The sequence below is a fragment of the Rhinopithecus roxellana genome, chromosome 2 (assembly GCF_007565055.1).
Source record: "Rhinopithecus roxellana isolate Shanxi Qingling chromosome 2, ASM756505v1, whole genome shotgun sequence".
NCBI classification, from domain to species: domain Eukaryota; kingdom Metazoa; phylum Chordata; class Mammalia; order Primates; family Cercopithecidae; genus Rhinopithecus; species Rhinopithecus roxellana.
The window spans coordinates 184,831,013-184,850,607 of NC_044550.1; the positions used below are offsets into that span (position 1 = coordinate 184,831,013).

General features: G+C 36.8%; 1 protein-coding gene across 1 annotated transcript in view; it reads right to left on the minus strand.

Annotated features, from left to right (window-relative positions):
- Positions 1 to 13,972, minus strand: part of MUC7 (mucin 7, secreted) — a 53,558-nt gene extending 39,586 nt beyond the window's left edge. Inside the window, exon 1 of the mRNA XM_030925023.1 lies at positions 13,784 to 13,972. The gene's annotated coding sequence lies outside the window, so the exon portion shown is untranslated. The remainder of the gene's footprint in view (positions 1 to 13,783) is intronic.
- Positions 13,973 to 19,595: the final 5,623 nt, after the last annotated feature.

Here is a 19,595-nt window from a genome sequence, read left to right on the forward strand (position 1 = left end):
GATTTAGGCTTACAAGAAAGAACTGGATTATGTTGTGGAAAGTGAGTTTTGTTTTGCTTAAATGGTTTTAAACGAGGTTTGTATGATCCAGCTTTCTGTGGAAAAGCTTTTGGTTTAATAGGATTCCTGTGTGAAAGACAGTTTAGGTGTGATTTTGGTTTGCCGAGTTTTTTTTTTTGACCAGTCTCTGCTTCTGATATTGTTGTTTTGTGTGTTAATTATTTTCATCTATAAGTTTTTGCTTGAGTTTTTGAGTGGGTAGGTTGTTTTATTTTAGTCATAGTTGTACTATATCTTCTTGGTCAGTTTGCAGTGGAAGATAGATTTTTGTTTGTCTGGGTCTTTTTCCCAGATTTGCACTAATATTAAGTTTTGACTGTTTGATGTATTCTGTGGTTTTGACTTGCTTCGAAGCTGACCATTTTGTTTGCCAGTTGAAAATGAGAGAGGTTTAGGTTAATGTGGGTTTTGTTGCTTGTTGATACTGGATTGAGACTGAGATTTCCTTGGTAGTATTCTAACAGCTTTGTGTGGATAATATTTGATAGTGTGAGATCTTTTGTTAGGGGGTTGAGTTACTGTGATTTGGTTGTTGGTGGTCACTTTGTTGTGTTGAAGATTTTAGCCCAGGATTTGATTGGCCGTTTTTTTTTTTTAAGGTAAATTCTTTTTGTGTTAGGTTGTTCTTTTACATATTTATTTCCCTGTTGCCTAGATCTTTTTGTCTGAGATCCTGATTTTTTTGGTCAAATTAACGAGTTTGGCTTAATTTTGATTTGAGAATTCCTTCAATTAATGGAAAGAGATTTAAATTGATCTAATTTAGGGTGAATATAAACACCTAAGAGTGTTTTAGATTTTTTGGTGAACTTTAGTGAAGATTTTCCTGGGTGAGGTTTAGCAGATCTGGAACTTGTTTTAAGAAGTAAGTTCACATGCATTTGGGGTTGAAAGAAGACTACCTTGTTGGACAGGGAAAATTTGACTAGGATTCATCTCAGATCTCCTGGAAGCAATAGAATAATGAGTTTGAGAGACCATGGATCTTCGTTGACTAGACGGATTTGACTGAAGTCTAATCTGACCAGTTTTAACTGAAGAAGGTACTTGCTGATGTGAAACTGGTCCTTGAGAAGAAAGATTTTGTAATAGTCTAGTTTTTGGATTATTTCTCTTGTGTCCCACTTAACTGCAAAAACAAAAATGAAAACATTAAGCACATATAAGAAGGCAAGTACTGCCTTCTTTCATTAGCATTATCATCCCTATGTGATAAGATATTTATATAATAATAAAGTTCTTAAACAAGAATGTTGACCACATTTAAAGACAACATATGTAATATTAAAAAGATGACTGGACTGAAAGCTTATTTGGAGGTAGGGGTATAATCTGTCTGCTTCTATACTCAATTTTCAGAACCTATAGATACACATAATACCATACAATAAAAATTTATTGAATCAAGTTTAATAGCCGATATACTTAATACTTGGCTTTATTCCAATCTTTGTAGTTTACTCTTTGGAAGTCCTTAAAATGCTTTAAATTAGTTATATACATAAATAAATTTTTCCTGCTTCCCAACCTCCATCAGCTCTCCTCATCCCACCTGCCCTGGGCACACTGTTTATGTTTCCAAATGTTTAGCATTCCTCATGTTTTTCAAAATATAATTTGAGGGAATATGTCTTTTTCCTACAATGGTTGTGCTGTTAATTTTCCTTCTTCTCATCCCTTCTCTTTCCCTTCCTTTTTCCTCTATTTTGTTTTTGTTCTTCCTATTTTTCTGTCTCCCTCCATTTTTAAATTATATTTCATTTACATCCATTACATTCATATACATCCATTTCAATTGATGTATAATAGATGTACATATTTTCAGGGCACATGTGATAATCTAACACATTAATATAATTTGTAAAGATCAATTTAGTGTAATTGGGATATCCATTACCTTAAATGTGTCTTGTCTTTATGCTAAAAATATTCAAATTATTTTCTTCTGTCTATTTTGAAACATACACTAGATTATTATAAACTACAGTCACCTTACTGATCTATCAAACATTAGGTTTTATTTCTTCTTCTCCTTTCATTTTTGTTTTCTTACTTTATCATTTATGTACTGGTGCTTTGTCCTGGGCAGAGTGTTAGATGCTGGGGAATTCAAAGATGTACAGGACAGATATGATGCATGTGCTCATGGGGTTTAAGTCTAGCATTAATAATGAAAAATATTATTCTATATTCCTCCATTGGAACATGAAATTCATATGACATTTTAAAGATGCTGAGAAATTTTGCAGCTAAATCAAAACAAAAAAATTAATGTTTCTAGTTCTATTTCTAAACGTATTTGACTCCAGGAACTTTTAAAAATTAAGTTTTGATGTAGTATAATATATAAATATAATAGTATATGGAACATGCATCAGAAAAATGAGAGGAAACAACATAACCCTATGTTGAATATTATTTTAAATTATACTTACTTCTTTCCATATATGTGCATCTCTAGGTCTTTCATGTTCGAGAAGACGTATATGGTAACCTCTTTTTATATATGTTAAGACTAAGAAATGAATAATAACCAAAGCTGATAGTATCTTGGAGTTAAAAAATGATTTTCTGATTTATCAAAACAGAATTTCTGGTCATAGTTTTGTTGTGAAAATAAGCTCTATTAACTTAAATATCATGTTAAAACTTTTCAAATAAGTGAAATTTAACTGTTAAATATTTAAAGATATTAAACATAATTTTTAAATTCTGAATTATCAATTAGTATGTTGAATTAACAAAAATGCATTTCATTCATATAGTGCTTTTAAATTTTCACTTCTAAACAGTGTTATTTGATTGAAATAATACATATAAAATTACTGAAATTAAGATAATAAGCCATTGTGCAATAGAGCCATGGTGATTATTGATGAAAAGTGTGAACATAATATACTTTAAGATAAATATATTATTATAAATGTACAAACCTATTAATGTGCACTTTTATTTAGAAATATGATATTCAGTCTTACTAGATATGATGAACTAAATGATGTGGCCTCCATTACTACATAACCTCTCTACTTTCATTTTGGTCCCCTATAGTCTATTTCCAAACAGGAGACAGAGTGCTTTTAAAAACAAAAGTCAGGCACCAAATCCCCTCCTTAAACTTCCCAGTGGGTTCCCATAGACTTCTGAATGAGATCCAAACTTCTTGCCACCACTTAGAAGGTGCTACAGGAACCGGCTCCTACCGTATTCTCCCTCGCAATCATTCACTTCCAGATTCTGACCTGCTAAGCTTCTTCCCTCCTTGGTGGACCTTTGTCTAGAATTCTCTGATCCAATATCATCACTTGGCTCGCTGTTGTTTTTTCTCTTTTTATTCGGCTTAAATGATGCCTCTTTGAAAAGGCTTTTCGAAACACCCAATCTAAACTAACATTTTTAATGTCTATCATTTCATCCTATTTTATTTCATAGTTTATTTTCACTGTCTAAAACAATTTCTTTATTTTGTTTCTTGTGATTTGCCTCCCTTCTTTATGAAAGTAGGCTCAGTGAAAGCAGTAACTCTCTTTCTTTTCTGTGCTGTATTTCCAGTTATTTGAATAGTGCCTGCCACATAATATGACTTTGATAAATGTATGTTGAATGCATGAATCAATTGTTTACCTTGTATTAATGTCCCTTGAATATAACCTGGAGTTGGTTTATTAATTCTTATTGGAAAAAAATCATTTAGATTCTTATATAGAGAGTGCAGACTTTTAGAGTATCATTTTGATCTTAGAAACTTCATTTCTGGCCAGGTGTGGTGGCTCATGCCTGTAATTCTAGCACTTTGGGAGGCAGAGGCAAGTGGATCACCTGAGGTCAGGAGTTCAAGAACAGCCTGGGCAACATGGTGAAACCTTGTCTCTACTAAAAAATACAAAAATTAGTCAACCGTGGTGGCATGTGCCTGTAGTCCCAGCTACACAGGGGGCTGAGGCTGGAGACTTGCCTGAACCTGGGAGGCAGAGATTGCAGTGAGCCCAGATCCTGCCACTGCACTCCAGTCTGGGAGACAGAGTGAGACTCTAAACCAAACCAAACCAAACTAAACCAAACCAAACCAAACCAAACAAACAAACAAACTTCATTTCCTGAAGTGTTAACTTTTCTGTTTCAGGGCTGATATTTTCCAGGAGTTATCAAACAAATATCAACAGTCTTTAAGAATTTGAGCTTTCTTTATGATAGTTATTATTTTTGTGTTGTAAAAAGGTGAAAGAGAAAAACAAATGCAGTTTATTATATTGCAATGTCTGGACTTTTGGTTGGGGATGATGCTGGTCAGTACTCTGTGGTTATGTATTCAGAAATGGTAACAAATGGCACCTGACCAGAAATGAGGTTTCTAAGATCAAGATAATACTCTTTCCGGTACAGGAGCCATTACTTACAGCTTGAGTAGCTCACAGATAGAAGGGATAGTGCTCTTCTACATTCCACATGATTTTAAAAAATAACCAGGCCTGGACAGGCATTATTAGTTATGTTTTTTTAACAATTATTTTTAGTATCCAAAGCTAGCTCTTTATATATGGACATCTATTCAAGATCTGCTCAAACTCTATTTTCTTCATGAATCTTTTCAGGACTTAGTGAGGGGAAAGAATAGATCTTAAAAAGCAGCTCCTGGAGTCGCTTTCAAGATGGCCAAATAGGAACAGCTCTGGTCTACAGGTCCCAGTGAGATCAATGCAGAAGATGGGTGATTTCTGCATTTCCAACTGAGGTACCTGACTCATCTCATTGGGACTGGTTGGACAGTGGGTGCAGCCCACAGAGGGTGAGGCAAAGCAGGGCGGGGCATCACCTCACCCAGGAAACACAAGGGATTGGGGTATTTCCCTTTCCTAGTCAAGGGAAGCCGTTAGTGACTGTACCTGGAAAATGGTACACCTCTGCCCAAATACTGCACTTTTCCCATGGTCTTCACAACTGGCAGACCAGGAGATTCCCTCCTGTGACTGGCTTGGTGGGTCTCACGCCCATGGAGACTTGCTCGCTGATAGCACAGTGGTCTGAGATTGACCTGGGACACTGAGCTTGGTAGGGGCAGAGGCATCTGCCATTGCTGAGGCTTGAGTAAGTGGTTCTATGTACAGTGTAAACAAAGTGGCAGGAAAGCTCGAACAGGGTGGAGCCCACCGCAGCTCAGCAAGGCCTACTTCCTCTCTAGATTCCACCTCTGGAGGCAGGGCATATCTGAACAAAAGGCAGCAGACAGCTTCTGCAGACTTAAATGTCCCTGCCTGACAGCTCTGATGAGAGCAGTGGTTCTCCCAGCACTGTTTTCAAGCTCCAATAACAGACAGACTGCCTCCTCAAGGGGGTCCCTGACCCCCAAGTAGCCTGAGTGGGTGACACCTCCCAGTAGGGGCCAACAGACACCTCATACAGGCAGGTGTCCCTCTGGGATGAAGCTTCCAGAGAAAGGATCAGGCAACAGTATTTGCTGTTCTGCAGCCTCTGCTGGTGATACCCAGGCAAACTGGGTCTGGAGTGTACCTCCAGCAAACTCTAACAGACCTGCAGCTGAGGGGCCTGTCTGTTAGAAGGAAAACTAACAAACAGAAAGGAACAGCATCAACATCAACAATAAGGACATCCACACCAAAACCCCATCAAACATCTTTGATGTCACCAACATCAAAGACCAAAGGTATATGAAACCACAAAGATGGGGAAAAACCAGAGCAGAAACGCTGCAAATTCCAAAAACCAGAATGCCTCTTCTCCTCCAAAGGAACACAACTCCTCTCTAGCAAGGGAACAAAACTGGATGGAGAATGAGTTTGATGAGTTGACAGAAGTAGGCTTCAGAAGTTCGGTAATAACAAACTTCTCCAAGCTAAGGAGCATGTTCTAACCAATTGTAAGGAAGCTAAAAACCTTGAAAAAAGGTTAGACAAATGGCTAACTAGAATAATCAGTGTAGAGAAGAGCTTAAATGACCTGATGGAGTTGAAAACCACAGCATGAAAACTTTGTGAAGCATACACAAGCTTCAATAGCTGATTCGATCAAGTGGAAGAAAGGATATCAGTGATTGAAGATCAAATTAATGAAATAAAGCAAGAAAACAAGGTTAGAGAAAAAAGAGTGCAAAACGAACAAAGCCTCCAAGAAATAAGGGACTATATGAAAAGACCAAATCTATGTTTGATTGGTGTACCTGAAAATGACAGGGAGAATGCAACCACGTTGGAAAACACTCTTCAGGATATTATCCAGGAGAACTTCCCCAACCTAGCAAGGCAGGCCAACATTCAAATTCAGGAAATACAGAGAACACCACAAAGATACTCCTTGAAAAGACCAACCCCAAGACATGTAATTGTCAGATTCACCAAGGTTGAAATAAAGGAAAAAATGTTAAGGGCATCCAGACAGAAAGTTCGGGTTACCCACAAAGGGAAGCCCATCAGACTAACAGCGATCTCTTGGCAGAAGCCCTACAGGCCAGAAGAGAGTGGGGGCCAATATTCAACATTCTTAAAGAAAAGAATTTTCAATCCAGAATTTCACATCCAACCAAACTAAGCTTCATAAGTGAAGGAGAAATAAAATCCTTTACAGACAAGCAAATGCTGAGAGATTTTGTCATCACCAGGCCTGCCTTACAAGAGCTCTTGAAGCAAGCACTAAACATGGAAAGGAACAACCAGTACCAGCCACTGCAAAGACATGCCAAAGTGTAAAAAGCATTGATGCTATGAAGAAACTGCATCAATTAATGGGTGAAATAACCAGCTAGCATCATAGTGACAGGATCAAATTAACACATAACAATATTAACCTTAAATGTAAATGGGGTAAATGCCCCAACTAAGAGCACAGACTGACGAATTGGATAAAGAGTCAAGAACCATTGGTATGCTATATTCAGGAGACCCATCTCACATGCAGAGACCTACATAGGCTCAAAATAAAGGGATGGAGGAAGATCTACCAAGCAAATGGAAAGAAAAAAAAAAAAAAAAAAAGCAGGGGTTGCAATACTAGTCTCTGATAAAACAGATGTTAAACCAACAAAGATCAAAAGAGACAAAGGCCATTACATAATGGTAAAGGAATCAATTCAACAAGAAGAGCTAGCTCTCCTAAATATATATGCACCCAATACAGGAGCACCCAGATTCATAAAGCAAGTTATTAGAGACCTACAAAGAGACCTAGACTCCCACACAATAATAGTGGGAGACTTTAACACCACACTGTCAATATTAGACAGATCAACGAGACATAAAATTAACAAGGATATCTAGGACTTGAACTCAGCTCTGGACCAAGCAGACCTAATAGACATCTACAGAACTCTTCACCCCAAATCAATAGAATATATATTCTTCTCAGCTCCACATCACATTTATTCTAAAATTGACCACATAATTGGAATTAAAACACTCCACAGCAAATGAAAAAGAACAGAAATCATAACAAAGAGTCTCTCAGACCACACTGCAATCAAATTAGAACTCAGGATTAAGAAACTCACTCAAAACCACACAACTACATGGAAACTGAACAACCTGCTCCTGAAAGACTACTGGTTAAATAATGAAATTAAGGTGGAAATAAAGATGTTATTTAAAACCAATGAGAACAAAGACACAATGTACCAGAATCTCTGAGACACATTTACAGTGGTGTGTAGAGGGAAATTTACAACACTAAATGCCCACAAGAGAAAGCAGGAAAGATCTAAAATCGACAACCTAACATCACAATTAAAAGAACTAAAGAAACAAAAGCAAACAAATTCAAAAGCTAGCAGAAGACAAGAAATAACTAAGATCAGAGCAGAACTGAAGGAGATAGAGACATAAAAAAACCCTTCAAAAAATCTATAAATCCAGGAGCTGTTTTTTTTTTTTTTGAAAAGATCAACAAAATAGATAGACCACTAGCAAGACTAATAAAGAAGAAAAGATTGAAGAATCAGATAGACACAATAAAAAATGATAAAGGGAATATCACCACCAATCCCACAGAAATACAAATTACTATCAGAGAATACTATAAACACCTCTACACAAATAAACTAGAAAATCTAGGAGAAATGGATAAATTCCTGGATACATACACCCTCCCAAGATTAAATCAGGAAGAAGTTGAGTTTCTGAATACACCAATATCAAGTTCTGAAATTGAGGCAGTAATTAATAGCCTACCAACAAAAGAAAGTCCAGGACCAGACGGATTCACAGCCAAATTCTACCAGAAGCACAAAGAGGAGCTGGTACCATTCCTTCTGAAACTATTCCAATCAATAGAAAAAGAGGGAATCCTTCCTAACTCATTTTATAAGGCCAGCATCATCCTGTTACCAAAGCCTGGCAGAGACACACACACACAAAAAGAGAATTTTAGACCAATATCACTGATGAACATCTATACAAAAATCCTCAATAAAATACTGGCAAACCGAATCCAGCAGCATATCAAAGAGCTTATCCACCATGATCAAGTCATCTTCATCCCTGGGATGCAAGGCTTGTTCAACATATGGGAATCAATAAATGTAATCCATCACATAAACAGAGACAACAGCAAAAACCATATGATTATCTCAATAGATGCAGGAAAGGCCTTGGACAAAAGTCAACACCACTTCATGCTAAAAACTCTCAATAAACTGGATAGTCATGGAACATATCTCAAAATAATAAGAACCATTTATGACAAACCCAGAGTCAATATCATACCGAATGGGCAAAAGCTGGAAGCATTCCCTTGGAAAACTGGCACAAGAAAAGGATGCTGTCTCTCAGCACTCCTATTCAACATAGTATTGGAAGTTCTGGCCAGGGTAGTCAGGCAAGTGAAAGAAATAAAGAGTATTCAGTTGGGAAAAGAGTAAGTCAAATTGTCTCTGTTTGCAGATGACATGATTGTATATTTAGAAAACCCCATCGTCTCAGTCTGAAATCTCCTTAAGCTGATGAGCAACTTCAGCAAAGTCTCAGGATACAAAATCAATGTACAAAAATCACAAGCATTCCCATACACCAAGAAGAGACAACCAGTGAGCCAAATTATGAGTGAACTCCCATTCACAGTTGCTACAAAGAGAATAAAATACCTAGGAATCCAACATACAAGGGATGTGAAGGACCTCTTCAAGGAGAACTACAAGCCACTGCTGAGCAAAATAAAAGAGGATACACACAAATGGAAGAACATTTCATGCTCATGGATAGGAAGAATCAATATCCTAAAAATGGCCATACTGCCCAAGGTCATTTATAGATTCAATGCTGTCCCCATCTAGCTACCACTGACTTTCTTCACAGAACTGGAAAAACTACTTTAAAGTTCATATGGAACCAAAAAAGAGCCTGCATTGCCAAGACAATCCTAAGCAAAAAGAACAAAGCTGGAGGCATCATGCTACCTGACTTCAAACTATACTACAAGGTTACAGTAACCAAAACAGCAACCAAAACAGCATGGTACTGGTACCAAAACATATCTAGACCAATGGAACAGTATAGAGGCCTCAGAAATAACACCACACATCTACAACCATCTGATCTTTGACAAATCTGACAAAAATAAGCAGTGGGGAAAGGATTCCCTATTTAATAAATGGTGCTGAGAAAACTGGCTAGCCATATGTAGAAAGCTGAAACTGGACCCCTTCTTTACACCTTATACAAAAATTAACTCAAGATGGATTAAAGACTTAAATGTAAGACATAACACCATAAAAACCCTAGAAGAAAACCTAGGCAATACCATTCAGGACATAGGCATGGGCAAAGACTTCATGACTAAAACACTAAAAGCAACGGCAACAAAAGTCAAAATAGACAAATGGGATCTAATTAAACTAAAGAGTTTCTGCAGAGCAAAAGAAACTATCATCAGAGTGATCAGGCAACCTACAGAATGGGAGAAAATTTTTGTAATCTATCCATCTAGCAAAGGGTTAATAGCCAGAATCTACAAGGAGCTTAAACAAATTTCCAAGAAAAAAACAAACAACCCCATCAAAAAGTGGGCAAAGGATATGAACAGACAATTCTCAAAAGAAGATGTTTATGCAGCCAGCAGACATATGAAAAAATGCTCATCATCACTGGTCATCAGAGAAATGCAAATCAGAACCACAATGAGATACCATCTCATGCCAGTTGGAACGGCGATCATTAAAATGTCAGGGAGCAACAGATGCTGGAGTGGATGTGGAGAAATAGGAATGCTTTTACACTGTTGGTGGGTGTGTAAATTAGTTCAACCATTGGGAAGACAGTGTGGTAATTCTTCAATGACCTAGAGCTAGACATACCATTTGGCCCAGCTATCCCATTACTGGTTATATACTCAAAGGATTATAAATCATGCTGCTATAAAGACACATGCACATGTATATTTATTGTGGTGCTATTCACAATAGCAAAGACTTGGAACCAACCCAAATGTCCATCAATAATAGACTGGATAAAGTAAATGTGGCACATATGCACCATGGAATACTATGCAGCCATATAAAAGGATGAGTTCATGTCCTTTGCAGGGACATGGATAAAGCTGGAAACCATCATTTTCAGCTAAATATCACAAGGACAGAAAACCAAACACTGGATGTTCTCACTCATAAGTGGGAGTTGGACAATGAGAACACATGGGCACAGGAAGGGGAACATCACACACCAGGGCCTGTTGTGGGGTGGGAGGCTGGGGGAGGGATTGCATTAGGAGAAATACGTAATGTAAATGATGAGTTGATGGGTGCAGCAAACCACCATGGCACATATATACCTATGTAACAAACCTGCACGTTGTGCACAAGTACCCTAAAACTTAAAGTATAATATTAAAAAAAGCAGCTCCCATAAATTCTATCTTTATTTTCTATTCTGAGACACTCATACCAACAGACATTAAATTATATGTAATAGAGATAGACATTCAAAATAAGTTATATATTTTATGGCCTTTTATACTATTTTTAAGTGCCATACACATAAACATAGGGTGTCAACAGTAGAAAAAGGTAAAATACAATGTTAAGAAAATTCAACACCCAAGTATTAAGTCTGAGAATATGAAAGGTGAAATCAGAAGTGCCATGGTATGTTCTCTTTTTCAGTTGCAAAAGGGTCTATCTATCCATCTCCAAACTAATTATTTTTTTACTTATAATTAAATATAAAGGTGAATCAACTGACTCATGAGTACTTATTGAGAAAGAAGTCATAAAAGCCAATAGACTCAGGGTCAGGTAGGACATTCTCATTGCCTCTAGCTGTTGTTTGAAAGTAAGCACAAGAAATGTCCATTTCAGTTGTCGTAAAAGATCCTCTTTATTTGTTCCAGAATAATGACAGTTTTGAAGAACAGTTTAACAAAGTAATCACTGAGAGACATAGTTGTTAGAATTGTAGACAAATGTGCTATGTATTGAACTATATAAAGTATAATAGAATATTTTAATTATTTTTTAATGTTAGGAAATATAATTATGCTACTATATACATATTTTATAGTAGAATGAATACTACAGCATTTTTGGTAAACTGACTGTTAATAATTAAAAATTTCCTTTGGGTATATACCCAGTAATGGGATTGCTGGGTCAAATGGTAGTTCTGCTTCTGGGTCTTTAAGGAATTGCCACGCTGTCTTTCACAATGGGTGAATGAATTTACACTCCCACCAATGGCGTATAAGCACTCTTTTTTCTCCACAACCTTACCAGCATCTATTATTTTTTGACTTTTTAATAATACCCATTGTGACTGGTGTCTCATTGTGGTTTTGATTTGCATTTCTCTAATGATCAGTGACGTTGAGCTTTTTTTTTCATATGTTTGTTGGCTGCATGTATGTCTTCTTTTGAAACGTGTCTGTTCGTGTCCTTTGCAGTGACATAGATGGAGCTGGAGGCCATTATCCTTAGAAAACTAATGCAGAAATGGAAAACCAAATATTACATGTTCTCACTTATAAGTGGGAGCTAAGTGATGAGAACACATGGACACATAGAGGAGAATAACTTTCATTGGGGCCTTTTGGAGGGTGGTGGATGGGAGAAGGGAGCAGATCAGGAAAAATAACTAAGGGGTACTAGGCTTAATACCTGGGTGATGAAATAATATGTACAAAAAACCCCTTATGACACAACTTTACCTATGTAATAAACCTGCACTTGTAGCCCTGAACTTTTAAAAATAAAAGTTAAAAAAGGCCGGGCATGGTGGCTCATGCCTATAATCCCAGCATTTTGGGAGGCCAAGGCAGGGGGATCACCTGAGGCTGTGATTTTGAGACTAGCTTGCCCAACATGGTGAAACCTCATCTCTACTAAAAATAGAAAAATTAGCTGGGTGTGGAGGTGCTCACCTGTAATCCATGCTACTTGGGAGGCTGAGGTAGGAGAATTGCTTAACCCGGGAGTCTGAGGTTGCAGTGAGCCAAGATGGCACCACTGCACTCCAGCCTGGGAGACAGAATGAGACTCCATCTCAAAAAGAAAAGAAAAAAAAAAAAAAAAAAAAAGTAAAAAAACCCTCCTTAAAAAATAAATAAATAAAAGTCTTGGTTTTGAATTTCAAAAAATATTTCCACAATATGCTATGAATAGTAAGGGAAAACATGTAGCTAAATCTTATTAGATTTAATAAATATCTATTATCATGTTCAAGTGCAACCATATAGGGTAGTTAAGAATCAAATATAAATGTTATGTGTGGATTTTCTGAGGGCTGATTGGTCTACATTTCTAATAGATAGTTGGTATAATTAAAAGATTGCCTATTGAATTCAGAATCTTAGAAACATAGATTGGTATCATTGGAAAGAGTTTAGGAGATGATCTTATTTCTCTACTCAGGATAAGGGCAACTCTAGCTGCCCTAGCAGTTTTACGAAAAGAGTATCAGACTTTTATTCCCATGTGCATGTACTTTCTATAAATCCTTTATTTAATCATTATGAATTACAGATGAGCTGGTATTATCTTCACAATTAATCAAGGAAAAGGTTTAATTGCCTTGTCCAAAGCCACAAATCTACAAAGTGAATAAATTAGTATTTGAATCAGGACTTTTCAACTCTACGTTCTGTGGCTTAATTCAGACATAGTGGTAAGTCAGGAAATGAAGCATTACAGTCTTATTTTTTTTTGTATTTATAGGTAAATACAATACAAAGAAGAAAGTCTATTGTAAAAACATTTTTCTCATATGTTCTTGGTTTCACTGCATCTAAGACCTTATCTAGGGCAAGGCTTTTTTTCCTCTGGGAGATCAAAGATTTTCCCGATCTTTTCTTCCTTCTTACATTTGGAGTTTTTCTTAGCCAAAAATGTAAGTAAACTAGATATAACCATTACATACTGAAAAGTAGCAACACAGCTCCCCATACAGTGAATTATATTACGACTAATGTCAGGTAGACAGGAAATATCACTAATGTTAAAAAATTATTTGCCAGTAGGAGAGAAAATCAAGACATGGTAAATTAGGTAGAATGTGGATTTCACTAGTATTAGTCCTATGAAATCTCATGCATTTTTTTTTTGTCTTACAGTTAAATTACACTGAAGATTAGAAAAATAAAATGGTATCACTAATCATATTTTAATCTAAAAGAACATTTAGAAATGCTGTTCTACCAGTGAATTTTTACAGTAACCACTAGAAATGCAATGTTTAAGAAAATAACCTTGATTCTCTATTCAAAAGTCTTAATATGTGAATTCTCAGGTACCTACCTTTGAAGGAATCCTCCCTCCAGGTCTGGTCAAACTACCTGTTGGTTGAATTCTTGTCAGTTACTCTGTCTAGGCATTTTGGTAGCCAAGAAGCAACTTAAAATCTAAGCTGGCAAATAAGAAAGATTAGTGAGAGAAAGTTTCTTATAGCCTTCCTACTAGATTCTTTTAGGAATGGGAATTGAGTAAAGGTCATTTGTGGATGGAGGCTTTTATACTAAGAACGGTTGGTTGTTTGTTCAGTTGACAGTTGTCCTTTGTACCTTGATTACTTCCTGAGAAACAATGAGTTGTGTCTTAATGTGCATATTTTCCTCTTGTTAAGTATGTGCTCTGAATAGAAGTATCTGTGTCAATTATCTTTGGGGCCATAGTAGACTCTCTTGCTAATCAATAGAAGTCAGACTAGCTAAAAACATCTCTATGCATACAAATAAAAATCACATATTACTGAAAACATTTGAGACTATAAAATAATTAATAAAGGAAATTACAAAATATTTACAGTGAAATACCAAAAGCCAGTATTTATGGGATACAAAGGGAAATGCAACCTCTAGCTCTCAAATATTTACAAAAGAATGAGAAAGACTGAAAACAAATGAGCTAAACTTTTAGCATCTCTAAGAACTTGGCAAAAGCAACAAAATACATCAAGAAAAAAGAGAAAACAACATAAGGGCAGAAATAAATGAAATAGAGAAAACACAACAACAACAAAAACAGATGTCTTGTGAACAGAGCCAGAACCCCTTCAGACTTTTGTAGGCTCACTCAAATTTTTTGTTCCGTCTGATGGAAGTTGTTCTTGATGATATTACCATCAGTTTTTAAAATATCTTACTTTTCTTATATCTAATATTACTCGATCTGGGTAGTTTGCATTTCATCTCCAGATTTTTTTTTTTCCTTCTTTTTTTAACTTTTACTTTAGTTCAGGGGTACATGGGAAGGTTTGTTTTATAGGTAAACTCAAATCGTGAGAGTTTGTTGTAGAGATTATTTCATCACCCAGGGACTAAGCATTGTACCCAGTAGTCATTTTTTCGGCTTCTCTCCTTCGTCCCACCCTTCACCCTTAAGTAGGCCCCAGTGTCTGTTTTTCCTTTCTTTGTGTCCATGAATTCTCATCATTTAGCTCATGCTTATAAGTGAGAACATGTGGTATTTGGTTTTCTGTTTCTGCATTAGTTTGCCAAGGATAATGGCTTCAGGCTCCATTCATGTTCCTGCAAAATACATGACCTCATTCTTCTTTATGGCTGGATAGTATTCCATGGTGTATATGTACAGATTTTCTTTATTTTAAATTTTTATTTTTTTATTATTATTATTATACTTTAAGTTCTAGGGTACATGTGCATAACGTGCAGGTTTGTTACATATGTATACTTGTGCCATGTTGGTGTGCTGCACCCACCAACTCATCAGCACCCATCAACTCGTCATTTACATCAGGTATAACTCCCAATGCAATCCCTCCCCCCCTCCCCTCCCCATGATAGTTCCCAGTGTGTGATGTTCCTTCTCGAGTCCAAGTGATCTCATTGTTCAGTTTCCACCTATGAGTGAGAACATGCAGTGTTTGGTTTTCTGTTCTTGGAATAGTTTGCTGAGAATGATGGTTTCCATTTGCATCCATGTCCCGACAAAGGACACAAACTCATCCTTTTTTATGGCTGCATAGTATTCCATGGTATATATGTGCCACATTTTCTTAATCCAGTCTGTCACTGATGGACATTTGGGTTGTTCCGAGTCTTTGCTATTGTGAATAGTGCCGCAATAAACATACGTGTGCATGTGTCTTTATAGTAGCATGATTTATAATCCTTTGAGTATATACCCAGTAATGGGATGGCTGGGTCATATGGTACTTCTAGTTCTAGATCCTTGAGGAATCGCCATACTGTTTTTCATAATGGTTGAACTAGTTTAGAATCCCACCAACAGTGTAAAAGTGTTCCTATTTCTCCACATCCTCTCCAGCACCTGTTGTTTCCTGACTTTTTAATGATTGCCATTCTAACTGGTGTGAGATGGTATCTCATTGTGGTTTTGATTTGCATTTCTCTGATGGCCAGTGATGATGAGCATTTTTTCACGTGTCTGTTGGCTGTATGCATGTCTTCTTTTGAGAAATGTCTGTTCATATCCTTTGCCCACTTTTTGATGGGGTTGTTTGTTTTTTTCTTGTAAATTTGTTTGAGCTCTTTGTAGGTTCTGGATATTAGCCCTTTGTCAGATGAGTAGATTGCAACAATTTTCTCCCATTCTGTAGGTTGCCTGTTCACTCTGATGGTAGTTTCTTTTGCTGTGCAGAAGCTCTTTAGTTTAATTAGATCCCATTTGTCAATTTTGGCTTTTGTTGCCGTTGCTTTTGGTGTTTTAGACATGAAGTCTTTGCCCATGCCTATGTCCTGAATGGTATTGCCTAGGTTTTCTTCTAGGGTTTTTATGGTATTAGGTCTAACATTTAAGTCTCTAATCCATCTTGAATTAATTTTTGTATAAGGAATAAGGAAAGGATCCAGTTTCAGCTTTCTACTTATGGTTAACCAATTTTCCCAGTACCATTTATTAAATAGGGAATCCTTTCCCCATTTCTTGTTTTTCTCAGGTTTGTCAAAGATGAAATGGCTGTAGATGTGTGGTATTACTTCTGAGGACTCTGTTCTGTTCCATTGATCTATATCTCTGTTTTGGTACCAGTACCATGCTGTTTTGGTTCCTGTAGCCTTGTAGTATAGTTTGAAGTCAAGTAGCGTGATGCCTCCAGCTTTGTTCTTTTGACTTAGGATTGTCTTGGCAATACGGGCTCTTTTTTGGTTCCATATGAACTTTAAAGCAGTTTTTTCCAATTCTCTGAAGAAAGTCACTGGTAGCTTGATGGGGAAGGCATTGAATCTATAAATGACCTTGGGCAGTATGGCTATTTTCATGATTTTGATTCTTCCTATCCATGAGCATGAAATGTTCTTCCATTTGTTTGTGTCCTCTTTTATTTCACTGAGCAGTTGTTTGTAGTTCTCCTTGACGAGGTCCTTTACATCCCTTGTAAGTTGGATTCCTAGGTATTTTATTCTCTGGGAAGCAATTGTGAATGGAATTTCATTCATGATTTGGCTCTCTGTTTGTCTGTTACTGGTGTATAAGAATGCTTGTGATTTTTGCACATTAATTTTGTATCCTGAGACTTTGCTGAAGTTGCTTATCAGCTTAAGGAGATTTTGGGCTGAGGCAATGGGGTTTTCTAAATATGCAACCATGTCATCTGCAATCAGGGACAATTTGACTTCTTCTTTTCCTAACTGAATACCCTTGATTTCTTTCTCTTGCCTGATTGCCCTAGCCAGAACTTCCAACACTATGTTGAATAGGAGGGGTAAGAGAGGGCATACCTGTCTTGTGCCAGTTTTCAAAGGGAAGTTTTCCAGTTTTTGCCCATTCAGTATGATATTGGCTGTGGGTTTGTCATAAATAGCTCTTACTATTTTGAGATACGTTCCATCAATACCGAATTTATTCAGCGTTTTTAGCATGAAGGGCTGTTGAATTTTGTCAAAGGCCTTTTCTGCATCTATTGAGATAATCATGTGGTTTTTGTCTTTGGTTCTGTTTATATGCTGGATTACGTTTATTGATTTGTGTATGTTGAAAAAGCGTTGCATCCCAGGGATGAAGCCTACTTGATCATGGTGGATAAGCTTTTTGATGTGCTGATGGATCTGGTTTGCCAGTTTTTTATTGAGGATTTTTGCATCGATGCTCATCAGAGATATTGGTCTAAAATTCTCTTTATTTGTTGTGTCTCTGCCAGGCTTTGGTATCAGGATGATGTTGGCCTCATAAAATGAGTTAGGGAGGATTCTCTCTTTTTCTATTGATTGGAATAGTTTCAGAAGGAATGGTACCAGTTCCTCCTTGTACCTCTGGTAGAATTCAGCTGTGAATCCATCTGGTCCTGGACTTTTTTTGGTTGGTAGGCTATGAATTATTGCCTCAATTTCAGAGCCTGCTATTGGTCTATTCAGGGATTCAGCTTCTTCCTGGTTTAGTGTTGGGAAAGTGTAAGTGTCTAGGAAATTATCCATTTCTTCTAGATTTTCTAGTTTATTTGCGTAGAGGTGTTTATAGTATTCTCTGATGGTAGTTTGTGTTTCTATGGGGTCGGTGGTGATATCCCCTTTATCATTTTTTATTGCGTCTATTTGATTCTTCTCTCTTTTCTTCTTTATTAGTCTTGCTAGCAGTCTATCAATTTTGTTGATCTTTTCAAAAAACCAACTCCTGGATTCATTGATTTTTTGGAGGGTTTTTTGTGTCTCTATCTCCTTCAGTTCTGCTCTGATCTTAGTTATTTCTAGCCTTCTGCTAGCTTTTGAATGTGTTTGCTCTTGCTTCTCTAGTTCTTTTAATTGTGATGTTAGAGTGTCCATTTTAGATCTTTCCAGCTTTCTCTTGTGGGCATTTAGTGCTATAAATTCTTTCTACACACTGCTTTAAATGTGTCCCAGAGATTCTGATCTGTTGTATCTTTGTTCTCATTGGTTTCAAAGAACATCTTTATTTCTGCCTTCATTTTGTTATGTACCCAGTAGTCATTCAGGAGCAGGTTATTCAGTTTCCATGTAGTTGAGCGGTTTTGATTGAGTTTCTTAGTCCTGAGTCCTAGTTTGATTTCACTGTGGTCTGAGAGACAGTTTGTTATAATTTCTGTTCTTTTACATTTGCTGAGGAGTGCTTTACTTCCAACTATGTGGTCAATTTTGGAATAAGTGCGATGTGGTGCTGAGAAGAATGTATATTCTGTTGATTTGGGGTGGAGAGTTCTGTAGATGTCTATTAGGTCCACTTGGTGCAGAGATGAGTTCAATTCCTGGATATCTTTGATAACTTTCTGTCTCATTGATCTGTCTAATGTTGACAGTGGAGTGTTAAAATCTCCCATTATTATTGTATAGGAGTCTGAGTCTCTTTGTAAGTCTCTAAGGACTTGCTGTATGAATCTGGGTGCTTCTGTATTGGGTGCATATATATTTAGGATAGTTAGCTCATCCTGTTGAATTGATCCCTTTACCATTATGTAATGGCCTTCTTTGTCTCTTTTGATCTTTGATGGTTTAAAGTCTCTTTTATCAGAGACTAGTATTGCAACCCCTGCTTTTTTTGTTCTCCATTTGCTTAGTAGATCTTCCTCCATCCCTTTATTTTGAGCCTATGTATGTCTCTTCATGTGAGATGGGTCTCCTGAATACAGCAGACTGATGGTTCTTGACTCTTTATCCAGTTTTCCAGTCTGTGTCTTTTAATTGGAGCATTTAGTCCATTAACATTTAAGGTTATATTGTTATGTGTGAACTTGATCCTGCCATTATGATATTAACTGGTTATTTTGCTTGTTAGTTGATGCAATTTCTTCCTAGCCTCAATGGTCTTTACATTTTGGCATGTTTTTGCAATGGCTGGTACTGGTTGTTCCTTTCCATGTTTAGTGCTTCTTTCAGGGTCTCTTATAAGGCAGGCCTGGTGGTGACAAAATCTCTAAGCATTTGCTTATCTGTAAAGGATTTTATTTCTCCTTCACTTATGAAACTTAGTTTGGCTGGATATGAAATTCTGGGTTGAAAATTCTTTTCTTTAAGAATGTTGAATATTGGCCCCCACTCTCTTCTGGCTTGTAGAGTTTCTGCCGAGAGATCTCCTGTTAGTCTGATGGGCTTCCCTTTGTGGGTAACCCGACCTTTCTCTCTGGCTGCCCTTGAGAATTTTTCCTTCAATTCCACTTTGGTGAATCTGGCAATTATGTGTC